This window comes from Peromyscus californicus, unplaced genomic scaffold (genome assembly GCF_007827085.1).
Source record: "Peromyscus californicus insignis strain IS unplaced genomic scaffold, ASM782708v3 Scaffold_19__1_contigs__length_69161282, whole genome shotgun sequence".
In the NCBI taxonomy this organism is placed as follows: Eukaryota; Metazoa; Chordata; class Mammalia; order Rodentia; family Cricetidae; genus Peromyscus; species Peromyscus californicus.
The window spans coordinates 63,698,729-63,710,575 of record NW_026294491.1 but is presented as its reverse complement, the minus strand read 5'-3'; the positions used below and the strand labels follow the sequence as shown (position 1 = coordinate 63,710,575).

At 46.2% G+C, this 11,847-nt stretch overlaps 1 pseudogene; it reads right to left on the bottom strand.

The window, feature by feature from the left end:
* Positions 1 to 838: 838 nt before the first annotated feature.
* LOC128113955 (ferritin heavy chain-like) lies at positions 839 to 1,473 on the bottom strand (annotated as a pseudogene).
* Positions 1,474 to 11,847: the final 10,374 nt, after the last annotated feature.

The window sequence follows — 11,847 nt, the reverse complement described above, 5'->3', positions numbered from 1 at the left end:
CAATGTTCAGAGGTTCTATTACAGGTCAAGTTTCTTTCCAGGCCCCAGGTGGCTCCAGGGATGAATGAAAGGGGGACCAGGAAGCTGCAACACTCTAGTATTTCGAATGATGCCCTCCCTCATCTCTGGGGTTGTCATAGGTTTCCCGCTGTCTTACTTAGGGTTTCTGTTGCTGTGAAGAGACACCATGACCACGGCAACTCCTATAAAGGAAAACATTTCATCGAGGTGGCAGCTTACCGTTTCAAAGGTTCAGTCTATTATTATCATGGCGGGGAGCATGGTGGTGTGCAGGCAGACATGGTGCTGAAGAAGAAGCTGAGAGTTCTATATCTGGACTCACAGGCAGCAGGAAGTGGTCTGTCTCACTGGCCATGGCTTGAGCATGTATGAGACCTCAAAACCTGTCTTCACAGTGACACACTGCCTCCAACAAGGCCACACCTCCCAATAGTGCTATTCCCTGTGAGCTTATGGGAGACAATTCCATTCGAACCACTACACCTGTCATAACTTCATATGTGATGTGGCCTTTTCTCTAGCTGGTAATGTGAGCCACAGTGACCCACCACCAAAGAACTCATAGGAACCTCAGGGCAGAAGCTTCCTCCCGTTTGTTGCCAGGATGTGGTTGGGGCAGGGCAAGCAGAATGCTGTCAGGGAACATAATGGGCAATGGGGGGGGGGGGGTACCAAATTTCTTTATTTAAAGGAATGGCACAAGTTAAAAGTTTAAATGGATGTTTTGATGCATTTTACAGAAACAGCAAAGGCAGCCCCAACAGGCCTGCACTGCCTCGGTGACCAGTGAAGTCACCCTGGCCTCGGGGGAGTCAGCTTAGCTCTCGCTAATACCGTGTCCCAAGGTGTACTTGTCAAAGAGGTATTCCGCCTGCCAAATTCAGGGGAGCCCATGTTTCCCATGTTGGATGAGTAGTCACCCAGTTCTTTGATGGATTTCACCTGCTCACTCAGGTAAGGGGTCTCAATGAAGCCACATTTGGGGTCATTTATGCCAGTGGCCAGTTTGTGCAATTCCAGTAGTGACTGATTCACACTCTTTCCCAAGTGCAGGGTACACACCATGGCATCTAGCCTGCTTTCCCGGTCATCAGTCTGGATTCTCGATATCCAAAAGGAGGATTCTGCCACCTCATTGGTGCCACAGCTTCATCAGTTTCTCAGTGTGTTCCCTCTCCTCATGAGACTGGTGGAGAAAGTATTTGGCAAGCTTCTTCAGAGTCACATCATCCTGGCTGAATTAGAAAGACGCTGAGAAATAGACACAGGAGGCATACAGCTCCAAGTTGACCTGGTGGTTGATGGGAGCCTCAAAGTCCAGTGGGAGTTCTGGTGGTGAGGCAGGGGAGTGGTGGCATTGGGGCAGCCAGACAATGTGGAGGCAGAGGACTGTGGCTTGGAGAGGCCAGCTGATGTCAGAGAGGTCACGTGCCAGGTTCCTTCAAGCACCATTGAAGCAGGAAGCTATGACGAATCTGGGCAGTGTGCCTGGCTCTGGATAATTTTGTTATGGGGCTCTATCTTGTGTAGTTCTTGTGCGCACAGCTGTTGGGAGTTTATGAGTGCATCAGCTACAGCATGCCAGAAGACAGCATTCTGCCCATTTCTCTGGTGCTTAAGTTCTTTTTATCCCTCTCTTGATGGCCTCTGTGCCCTGCAGGTGGGTATTCAGATGCCCCATTGGGGCTGAGCACTCAGCAGTCACTTTTTTCTCAGTGTGTTGAGCACATATGAGAAGGCTTGAATAATGTGGGGGTTAACAAGGCAACTCCACATAGTTAAAAGGAGGTTTATTTTGGGATAAATTACAGCCAGTAAAGGGATCGCTTACAGGATCTGGGAGAGGTGAGGTGTAGTCTAGCGGGGTTCTCTGACTTGATCTGCCATCCAGCATCCAGGATCTCTAGGAACTAAGGGGACCAGCACATCTGGATCTCGGGTCTTAAGGACTCCTGTCCTGGCCATGCCCCAGGGGCAGGTCTAGGTAGGCATGGCAGTTACCAGCTGCCTCACTGGGGCGGTGCTTCAAGGTCAAAGCTGGAACAGCTGCCCACTACACTTGAAGGCATCTGATGCCAGCCTGAAGACAAGGATTTCTCAAGCTAAAAGAAGACAAATGGCGCCGGGCGGTGGTGGCGCATGCCTTTAATCCCAGCACTCGGGAGGCAGAGCCAGGTGGATCTCTGTGAGTTCGAGGCCAGCCTGGGCTACCAAGTGAGTTCCAGGAAAGGCGCAAAGCTACACAGAGAAACGCTGTCTCGAAAAACCAAAAAAAAAAAAAAAAAAAAAAAAAGAAGACAAATGGCACCCAGAAAGTGTCAAGCAAGAGGACTGGGCTGTAGTGCAGTGGTGGAGGACTTGCCTAGTGTGCATTTTAGCACCGTAAAAAAATTAGGCTGTGTGATCTCCAGTAAGGGAGACCTCTGGAACGTTGGTGATGTTCCTTGACAGGATTTCTAGTTTGGTCAGTCAGAGACAAGACCTCTGAAAGGATGAGTGAATGCTGGTTATGTCAAATGTGGGTCACATGTATAAGGGAAGCACTGGCTTCTCGGAGCTGGAAGAAGACTTAGAGAAAGGGAGGGGTGGCTGGCATTGCAGCAAGAAAGAGCAGTCAGTTCACGGAGGAACGAGAATTCAACTGGAGGGCTGAGAGGACAGAGGGGAAGAAGGTGATCTGTCAGGGACTGAATTCAGGGTTTGCTGTGGTAAAGAGACAGGTGACGAGGCATGGTTCAAGAAGGCAGGGCATTAGGAAGGTCACTAACAAGGATTCTAGAGGAACGGGCAATGTGCCCAGGTAGGGTGGAGAACACGCAGGACAGAGTCTTCCCTTAGGAAGGGTGGGAGACTCTTCAAGGTAAGCAGGTATGGTGTAGAACTGCACACTGCACGGGCAGTGGTGTAGAATTGCACACTGCACAGGTAATGGTGTAGAACTGCACACTGCACAGGCAGTGGTGTAGAATTGCACACTGCACAGGTAGTGGTGTAGGACTGCACACTGCACAGGTAATGGTGTAGAACTGCACACTGCACAGGCAGTGGAGTAGAACTGCACACTGCACAGGCAGTGGTGTAGAACTGTACACTGCACAGGTAGTGGTGTAGGACTGCACACTGCACAGGTAATGGTGTAGAACTGCACACTGCACAGGTAATGGTGTAGAATTGCACACTGCACAGGCAGTGGAGTAGAACTTCACACAGCACAGGCAGTGATGTAGAATTGTACACTGCACAGGCAGTGGTGTAGAATTGTACACTGCACAAGTAGTGGTGTAGGACTGCACACTGCACAGGCAGTGGAGTAGAACTGCACACTGCACAGGCAGTGGTGTAGAACTGTACACTGCACAGGTAGTGGTGTAGGACTGCACACTGCACAGGCAGTGGTGTAGAACTGCACACTGCACAGGTAATGGTGCAGAACTGCACACTGCACAGGCAGTGGAGTAGAACTTCACACTGCACAGGCAGTGATGTAGAATTGTACACTGCACAGGCAGTGGTGTAGAATTGTACACTGCACAAGTAGTGGTGTAGGACTGCACACTGCACAGGCAGTGGAGTAGAACTGCACACTGCAAGGCAGTGGTGTAGAATTGTACACTGCACAGGTAGTGGTGTAGGACTGCACACTGCACAGGTAATGGTGTAGAACTGCACACTGCACAGGCAGTGGTGTAGAACTGCACACTGCACAGGCAGTGGTGTAGGACTGCACACTGCACAGGCAGTGTTGTAGGACTGCACACTGCACAGGCAGTGGTGTAGGACTGCACACTGCACAGGCAGTGGTGTAGGACTGCACACTGCACAGGCAGTGGTGGAGAACTGCACACTGCACAGGCAGTGGTGTAGGACTGCACACTGCACAGGCAGTGGTGTAGGACTGCACACTGCACATGTAGTGGTGTAGAACTGCACACTGCACAGGCAGTGGTGTAGAACTGCACACTGCACAGGCAGTGGTGGAGAACTTCACACTGCACCCGCAGTGGAGTAGAACTGCACACTGCACAGGCAGTGGTGTAGAATTGTACACTGCACAGGCAGTGGTGAAGAACTGCACACTGCACAGGCAGTGGAGTAGAACTGCACACTGCACAGGCAGTGGTGTAGAATTGTACACTGCACAGGCAGTGGTGTAGAATTGTACACTGCACAGGCAGTGGTGGAGAACTGCACACTGCACAGGCAGTGGTATAGGACTGCACACTGCACAGGTAGTGGTGTAGGACTGCACACTGCACAGGCAGTGGTGTAGGACTGCACACTGCACAGGCAGTGGTGGAGAACTGCACACTGCACAGGCAGTGGTGTAGGACTGCACACTACACAGGTTGTGGAGTAGAACTGCACATTGCACAGGCAGTGGTGTAGAATTGCACACTGCACAGGTCGTGGTGTAGAACTGCACACTGCACAGGTAGTGGTGGAGAACTGCACACTGGCTTACTCTTCTTCTTGGAAGTCTTAACCAAAGACATGCACCTTCTTGTGGCGAAAAGGGGAAAATGGGTGTTTGCATCCTTGCCAAGTAAAAGTGACTGAGTCAGAAGTCTAAGAGGAGGACATGAGGCTAAATTACGGTCTGTAGCCAGACGCCTTTAACAAGTGCAGAATCCAGTGCTGCTGGGTGCATCTCCAAGATTGGTGTAAAACGTCCTGTGTTTACAGGTTGCTGTGGCCATATCTTCCCAGACTCTTGAGCTCCTTTGGAACTCTGAGAGCCTTTAACAGTATTCAAATTGCTACAAGGGAAGGCTACACAGGCCCCTTCTATTTTTCAACCAGCAGCATGTTTCCATGTTTGAGTGACTGGCTTGCATGTACGTATGTGCACCACATGTATGGCTGGTGCCCAAGAAGGCAGAAAAGGATGTCAGATCCCATTGTTACTGTAGTTACAAACTGCTGTGGGCTGCCATGTGGGAGCTGGGAACTCAAACCAGGTCCTCTGGAAAAGCAGTCAGTGTTCTTAACTGCCAAGCCCTGTCTTCGGCTCCTAAGCATGCATACTTTCTAGCACAATGTCTGCTTTCCTGATGAGACCCAAGTGACAGCAGGACTCCCAGTAGCAGCTCCGAGGCTGCTCTTTCTCCTCTAGGAAGCTTGCAACCCCTTAGAACCTATTCATGGTTGCCACACAGGCTTGGGTATGTTTGGTTTATGATTTATTATCTAAGGGTATACCGTCATTACAGATTCTCAGGTGGCATGAGGCCTTCTCGCAAGTGAGAACCTCCGTGTGTGTAGGCATGTATTGGTGAAATTATTAAGGCCACTCCACGTAGTTAAAAGGAGATTTATTTAATGGCGTAACTTACAAATTAAGGAATAGGTAGGTCGCGGAGTCTGGGGAAGGTGTATCACAGTCCAGCGGTGTTCTCTGGAGCTCTGCTCAGTCCACCTCTCCAGTCCAGGGTCCTGCAACAGAGAGAGCGCCCGCCGATCCAGATCTCGGGTCCCCCGGCGCCTCCCTTGGCCCCGCCTTGTAGGCGTGACAGTTGCCGAAGTCTCAATGGGGGTTGGAACTTCCAGATCAAAGCTGGAATGGCTACCCACTACATCTCCCCCTTTTTGTCTAAATAAGAAAGTTCTAACCTAATACAAGACTATATACAAAGGAATGGTTATCAAATATTGTCCAGGAATAATGAGGGATAATGACCTAGATAAGATGGAAGTACAACCAATGCAAACAATATCAAGCAAGAAACACATACTAAAGTCCAGAGAAGTATAGAGCATAGGTAAATGGCATGTTACAAAGATCATTCCAAAAGGTGTCCTATCCTAAAGAACCTGAATCTAATACTTAATATGTTCTATCTACTAAGTTGTAACTATAACTGCTAGTCTTCAATCCCATCAAAGACCTGAGAAGGAATATAATGGTACCTGAGAAATGGTACATGGATGCAAACAACTTTCGGGAATCTTGCGAGAGTAGACGGAGACAGCTGGCAGCCTGGACAGTCACCTAATGTTTCTCAGCATTGTTGGTGCATTCAAATTGGCTACAGGCCTAAAGTATCTGACAGACCATTTTCAGAAGAAGGAATTCTGAAAGACCATCTTACCCTGTCTTGGCAGAGTACAGTGGTCGCTTTCCTTGTGTCCCACTTGTCCAGAAAGGATAGCATTGCATTAGTACTGTCAGCCGTCGAGGCAAGGGCAGTTCTTTGCCCAGTAGGCCATTTTGTGCCAAGAAGACAAACTTCCAAATGGAAATGTCTTAGAAGCCCGACATTCTCTCGGGATCAAATTGGTGCAGCCAGGAGCAATTGTGTCTCACATCAACAGAATTCTAAGTTATTTAAATGCCATATTCTCTAGGTCTATGAAGTGTTTGAAGATTACCTGTCCATCTGACCTATGTATCTGTAAATCTGGATAACCTAACTAACGTAACTATAGAGATGACAAGCATAGGTGACTATAAATCTATAAGTCTTATCTACCGAAATAACCTAAGGACTAAGGCTTCACGTAAACAAGGTAAACAGTCTATAAGCAAGTGCATGGTAAAGAACGATGACTTCAAAATTGTGACAATACACAAGATGTTATAACAGAGGTAGGAGTATATAGTGCGATATGCAATATGACAATAATCTTAAATATATATCAATATACCGAATATCCTAAACAGAAGTAGAACCTACATAAGTATGACAGATATAAATTTACATTTGTATCAATATACAAGTATTTCAAATAAGAGTAGAAATATATGTACATTATAACAAATATAGTTCCATATTTGTATCAATATACAAATTATCTTAAACAGGAATATAAAAATAGTTTACATTTGTATCAACATATAAGAACCCATAACAGTGCAAATTACAGTGCAAATTATTTAAGGCTACTATGTGCTGTGGGATGGTCTGTATGTCAAATGTGTTGCTGATTGGTCAATGAATAAATCAGATTGGCAGTGGCCAGGCAGGAAGTATAGGCGGGACTAACAGAGAGGAAAATTGAGAGAACAGGAAGCTGGGACGGGGAGACACTGCCAGCCGCCATTAGGACAAGGAAGATGTAAAGTACCGGTAAGCCACAAGCCACGTGGCAAGGTATAGATTAATAGAAATGGATTAATTTAAGCTGTAAGAACAGTTAGCAAGAAGCCTGCCACGGCCATACAGTTTGTAACCAATATAAGTCTCTGTGTTTACTTGATCGGGTTTGAGCGGCTTGGGACTGGCGGGTGAGAGAGATTTGCCCTGACTGTGAGCCAGGCAGGAAAACTCTAGCAACAAAGGAAAACTTTAGCAACAGGCATGCATGCACATATGTGTGTGTACGTGTCAGAGTCAGAGGACCACCTTGAGTGTCCTTCCTTAGAGACCATCCATCTTGCTTTTTTGACACAGTCACTTTTTACCCTATGGTTCCCCTCTTGAGCTATTCCGACTGGCTAGTCAAGGAATCCTCCTGCCTCTGCCTTGCCATTGCTGGAATTGCAAGTGTTTGCTATCACACCTGGCTTTTTCACATGGCTTCTGAGGATGGAACTCAGGTCCTTGTGCTTGTAGAGAAATCAATTTGCCACCAGAGCCTTCTCTCTAGCCCCACAAATGAACTACAGCATCACTGGTGCACATTCACATGAAGGAGTATCCCTGCCAGCTCTGCATCTTACAGCATTATAAAAGGTTCCTAGGATATTCTTGGCTCAAAGTTTCTGACTTTCTGACTATCTGGCTCTTTTTCTGGATCAAATCACAGAACAGGCTGGTGCCAGCAACATGAAGAGAAAATCTCCTCTAATATGATGCTAATCCCCAGGACAACCTTGTCTGGTGTTGGTTAATAAAGTAGGACTTTTCTCTTATTATGACATTTTTTCCTCTAGTAGATAATAATGCAACCTTGGTCACTCAGATATTTAACTTCTTCTATTCCCAGATAATAATTCATTGATTTCGGAACCAATACCCAAATCATTAAAGACAGTCTCCCAGGACTTCAAGGCTGTGCTCTGAAGGTGCCCTGCTCCAGATAGAGTTCAGTAACCTGAACAAGACACAGTACGTGCCTTAAAATCTCCCTGAAGCAAGCTCCAGATGGAATGACACAGCTAAGAACTACATACTTGCAAGAAAGATTCACCAGTCCAGGAAGGGTTTAGACACTCTAAGACCTATTCTGTAAGGGGTGGTGTCGGGGTTCAGTGTTGGAGTTCAGCCCCAACCTATTGAAGGGTTCCCTGAAGAGGGGAGTGAGGAATTGAAAAATGCTAGATAGAAATATAGATGAAAAAAAAAAAAGACAGAGACACAGGATAGCTTTGGGAGGGCTCTGGGTCAATACCCAGCAGCCTCTAGTTTAATTCTAATAGGCCTTTTATACATTAGCAAGGGGAGAGGCAAAAGACCTCCCCCTTTCAAGAACAAAGCACAAATGTACAACCAAGTGTAGACCCTTCAAAACACCTAGTAACCACGCACCATGGCAAAACATCTTCTGATTAGGCTTTGAAGTATAAGACACTGGCAACCATGCCTTTGCACCCTATTATGCAGCCTTGGAGAGCAACATAAACTCTGACTTTCTGGCCTTGAGTCAAACTACAAATTGGAATCTTTGTGGGGCTCCCACAGGGTAGGACCTGAGAACCAGGTCCAGTGCATTGTATTGTGACACATTTATGTGCCATACAAAAACTCAGACATACATCCAATTCTTATGGCCATGTATAGCAATAAGTGACCCAACCCATAGACAGAGCAAACAGAACAACTGGTCGGAGGGGGCTCAGTGGGTAAGGAGGTTGCAGGTAAGCATGAGGGCCTGAGTTCATATCCCTAGGAGCCGCACGAAGCTGGATGCGGCAGTTCATATCTATAATCCCAAATCTCTTAGGGAGAGGTGAAGGTGCAGACAAAAGAATTCCCATAATTCCATGGCTCCACAGCAGGCATTGCCTGGAGTAAGGTGGAAGGTGAGGGCCAACCCCCGAGGCTGCTCTTTCAGTCTCTACAGACAAACGCTCGCTCGAAACTCCCTGAGCCCTGAATCAACACTGTAAGACAATCATTGTGCATACAGGGAAAGGAGCTGCGCAAGTCTATGCTGAGACTGCACATCCAACCTTGCCTTTGTGGGGAGATAGCTGCACTTTTAGCTGCGACAGCCAGCAAGACCTGGGTGCTGACAAGGCGCCTGAGTTGTCCTTTAGAATCTCTGCTCTGCCACCTCCCAGTACTTTACCACTTACCTAAAAGGAGACAAAACAATAGGCTCTTTTGTTTCCAGTACCTATAATGTGCATTTCCAGGTTTGTTTGGGAGCACAGCTGTGAAATCTTTCAGTGCTGGAATAATTCTCTTCCTTCCAATTGTGAAGTGTTCTCTGAGCGATGTAATTGTTCCCGCTGCAGTTCTTATGGTGGTGGCATGTCAGCACGCCAATCACTTCTTCTTCTTCTTCCAGCTCTGATTGCTCCCTGCTGTGCTCACGCCCAGAATGAGCCCTTCCAGCTGTTGAAAGATGTCAACGTATTTATATGCACGACTTCATGCTTCCCATGGAAATTTTCCGAAAGCAAAAGCTTGTCTGCTCTAATTTGTAGAGCTAAAGCTGGGCTTGCATTCGTACTTTTTCGGGGTAAGCCATGTATTAAGTACTATAGTTCAAGTGTTGTCTGTGAGTACAGAGTATCATTTTATATTAACTGGAAACTTTGATATGTCCATTCTGCCCACTTGAGATCTCTTGAAATACTGGATAGTTGGCATCCACCTGTGCCTCTGGCTCCAAGGAGACCCTGGTGCCTTCTTCTGGCATCTGTGGGTACTGTGCTCACATGCACATACCTACACACAGATGCATGCATACACAAAATGATCAAAATAAATCTTCTTTTTAAAGGAGGATAGAAGAAAAGCTACAAATGAGTATAAAGTATTTATAAATCACACATCCAATGAAGTTTCCATAAGTAATAAATACTTAATAGCAAAAAATTAAGTGACTACAACATGATCAACACAAATGATGAGGTGTACCACGAAAGGTGATGTATCAGTGGCTGATGAGAACACGAACACATGGTGAATTTGCTACAGAGTGAGTTCAAAGCCAACCTAGGCTACATGAGACTCTGCCTCAAAGAAGCTAACAAAGACAACCCATCAGGGACTGGAGAGATGACTCAGTGGTTAAGAGCACTGGATGCTCTTCTAGAGGGCCCAGGTTTGGTTCCCAGCACCCACATGGTGGCTCACAACTGTTGGCAATCCCAGTTCCAGAGGATCCAGCATTCTCTTCTGGCCTCCACAGACACCACATGCACATGGTGCACATGTATACACACAGGCAAAACACTCACGCAATAAAGTAAAAAGAAATAAATCTTTACCAAAAAAGAGAATGTTGGCTGCTTTAATATGAGGACTAGAATTCACTTCCAGAACTCATATCAGGGAGATGTAAAAGGAAAAGAAAAAAAGACTGTAACCATATCACCAAGGGATCTGATGTATCTTCTGGCCTCTGTCTGTGGGTGCACATGCAACACACACACACACACACACACACACACACACACACACACACACACACACACACAATCAGAAGGCTAACATGGAACACAGTGACTAGACCAAGCACATGGTAAGGATGGTGAGACGCTAGATGCACGTGCACCTGTAGAGCACACAGGATTAACAGAAACTAGTCTCTCAATTTCATTCCAATTTAACCAGACAGGTGCCATACAAGTGAACAACTGTAGGAATCACAGAGAGTCACAGCCATTTCATTGATACTTGTCAAGCATTGGCAGCAACCCAGATAGCCACAGATGAATAACAGGTGAAATGGATTTGTACATGAAGTATTGCCGTTCAGTAATTAAAAAATGAATGAATACTAAACACAAGAATTTGAACTGATCTCAGAGGAATTAGACTGAATGGGGGGGGAGAGTAAATTTCCAAAAGTTAATTATATCATGATTCCACAGCATTCTAGAATATTCTTAAAAGAACAAAGTTATAGTGCTTGCCAGAGGTTTCAGGTGGAAGTGTGGCCTACAGAAAGTATTGCAAGGGAGGCTCATGATGGAAGAACATCCCGTATCTCGATGGTAATAGTACAGGAAGCTAGCCATGGACTAACATTGCATGGAACTGAACACACTCCAATGTGTGCTTGAGAGACGGGAAAAATTAAAATAATTCCTCAGGGTTACCTGACATTTGTTTCCTTCTTTTAAAAAATATATTTAATTTTTAAAAATTATGTGTGTATTTGTACATCTGTGTGTGGGTATGTACACTTGAATACAGGTGCCCACAGAGGCCAAAAGAGGACACTGGATCCCTTGGAGCAATTGTGAGCCCTGGTGTAAGTGCTGGGATCTTCTGTAAGAGCGATATGCTCTCTTAAGGTCTCTGTTGTCTCCAGGCCAGCATTTCCTGCTTTTGGTTCCAATATAATTATGTAAACTGTTGCCACTGAAGAATCCCAGGTGAAACATCCAGTTTGGGGCACTTCCTACCAACCTACCATTATTTCAACATAAAATTTTAAACATGACACCAGCATTAAGACCAACATGTCCCTCTCCTCCTTTAATTATTACTGTCACACGCGTGGTCCAGGAGACTGACTCTGCTGAGGGCATCTGAGTTGCTTCTGTATATGCGTTCACAGCCGACCACTTGGGGCATGGGACGAGTTGAAGGGGAAGAGAATGGGGTGGAAATGGTGCAAACGCAGTACTCATGCACACAATTCTCTTAAAAAATGTAAAAAGACGTGTAAACTAAGGAAATAAAACAAAACACTAACGTCAATCAG